Genomic DNA, 2,836 nt, shown 5'->3' with positions numbered 1-2,836 from the left:
GTCTTTATGATAAATTAGAAAATATGTTCTACACTGAACATGAGATAAATCACCTTTTTGAGGTCCAGCCCAACTTTTATAGATATACTGAAGCTGATGAAACACGGATAAAAATACAAAGACATCAGTTGCCTACAAAAGACTGGTGGCAGAGAATGCTGGAAATTTTACCAAGGTGATTTTGTTTCTGTTTCCTCTTTTTGGGTCAGCTACAGGTTAGCAAATTCAAAGACACGGGCCACCTATCAAAAAGTAAAAACAGCAGAAAGAAGAAGCCAAATTGTGACTGCAGCTCATTAATGAAAAGATCAAGCACTGATGACACAACAACACAGCAAAGACAACAAGACAACAAACACAAGAAACGCAGAATAAAGACGCAGCCATCAGCCGACTCACTTAGTCCAGAAAGTCAAATATCTCTGACAAATTGGACAGCTAGCACACCAACATTTACTGTGGCATTTATTTCTCTCATTTACTTCTTCTGAAGAGTTGGTGAAGGAAGTTATTGCATGAAGACTTATCTACAAGATATTTTGTATCTCATTTTTGTATAAAGACCTCCCCATAAAATGTATTTGGGGTTGGTGATTTTCTCTCTGGACTACGCTGTAAATTTTGAGACTGTCTAATACAAAGGCTGTTGAAGTTCACTGTTGCTAGACCATCTGAATGTGGATTTGATGTTCTGGGAACTGCTATAGAATTCTTGTGTCTTTCTATGGATCAATAAGTTACTCTAACCTGCGTTTATGTTTTCTGTGTTTGCAAATTTCATACATGTTTCATAGTCTTAGTAACAGAGAAAAAGAATAGCCCAGAATTTGTTTAAATACACTCTGTTCAATCTCTGCTATTAATTATGTTTTCTTTAGAATTAGTCATAAATAGGAATTCTTAGCTGCTCCTGTTTTCACTAATTCTTTCATTTTGAATACTATTTAGGAATTCTTAACTGCTCCTTGATAATATTCAAGCACCTTCCTTCTGCCAGCATGATCAAGGATTCTTGACTGCCCTTCATCCACTGGCTTACATTCCATGAACTTCCAGATCTAAAAATTGTTCCAAGACTGATTATCTTGCTCTGTAGCATTACCCTTTACCAAAGAAACACCTTCAGCAATACACCATCATTGACCCCATTGCCCAATGGTATAAACTATTTTGGACTTGCATCCCAGCTCTATTTGAGATCACCATCCAACAAACTAAAACCAAACTCTGTGCATCATAACTAGCCTAAAATACTTCAAAAACAAATCTAAATTATAAAGAGAGAGCCCTCTCTGGTTGCAGATAGGCTAGAATCTGCAGCTAAAAGATTGGTTAGTGGTTACCTCGGCCGTATTCCCTTCAGGAGGCAGGGAACAACCTGAGTGATAACACACCTAACGCATTGCTAGAAATATCCAGAAATGTTGTGTAGGAACAGGAATTTATGACAAATATGAACACCATCAGATCCAATTTCATCTAGAGCAATTAGCAGTGAATTGCATTAGATAGGAGAGTTGGCTTATTTGGCTTATTTGCATGTTTCCTTGTGATCTTAAAGGGTGCTCCATTAGATATTTGAAATCCATTATCTAATATGTCAAGAACCTTTTCTTTTGTCCTTTTGTATTATAGTTCCCTCTTAACATGTATTGAGATGGGCCTTTTCATGAAATGTAGATTCAAGTCCATGAATATTTTTTTATTACCATTTTTGATGTATGAATGCTTTCCACTTCTTACCATGGGTATATATGTTGGGAAAATCCCCTTTTTTAATCAGATATTAGGGGTGAGATGGAGTTGAACAATGTTTGCGGGAGGGCGAAGCTTGTGATGGTGGCAGATCTACTCCGACGGTTCCTCACATCGCAGGAGAATAGAGCTGCAACTTATTCTATATGGAAGAGGGGGAAATTGGTGGCGTTTATCTCGGCTTCGATGCCCGCAGTGCAGTCTCCGCTACAAGAATCAGAATCGTCATTCAACACTAATCAGGAACTCGAAACTTATGATACCCTAGATCAAGAAGATCATAACATCTTCCATTTTTTTCTAAAAACACCTACTAGTAAATCATCTTTAGTATTGGTGCAGGCTTCAAATAAGTTTTTTCAATTGAAACATAATATCATGCAAAATCTTGGCTATCCATCACACCTACAAAACCTGATCTGTGGTGACAAATCTATGCGGGATAACTGGAATCTACATGAATACAACATTCTTTCTGTGACCACCATCATCCAAAATCTGAGATTGAGAGGCGAAGTAGCGGGATCAAGTAAATCAAAGGGAGATGGAGGTGTTATTGGATCTAGCTTACCCAAAGGTACAAAACCAAACTAGGAGCACATAAATGGTGGTCTCTCCTTCAAAAACATCCCTCAGGGGAAATCAATAGATACAACTCACCCAGAACAAACACACAATATTCCCAGTCCCTACATAGTGGAGCAAATGAATCATGTCCCAGAACTGAACATAGACATTCCAGAAACAATCGATCTCTGCACAACTTATGAAGCACAAGCCATCATCTGCAGATTTAACAGTTTTTGGCCAAAACCAATGGATCTCTTTCATTGGATATTCACAAATTGGACAACAAACTATGAAATACATCTTTTCTCCAAAGGATTCTTCATTGTAAAGTTTGCATCATTGGAGGATCGAGAAATTATCCTTTAGGAAGGCCCATGGTTTTGGGGATTGACAAGACTTTTCATTACCCCATGGTTCCCATATTTTGATGCAAACACCATGATTGTATCAAGAATGCTAGTTTGGGTTAGGCTTCATAACCTCCCCCTACATTTCTGGCATAACCAAGTGC

This window comes from Pinus tabuliformis, chromosome 6 (assembly GCF_031772625.1).
Source record: "Pinus tabuliformis cultivar Carrire ecotype Pingquan chromosome 6, CPIR1, whole genome shotgun sequence".
Lineage (NCBI taxonomy): Eukaryota > Viridiplantae > Streptophyta > Pinopsida > Pinales > Pinaceae > Pinus > Pinus tabuliformis.
Note: the sequence above shows the minus strand (reverse complement) of the source record.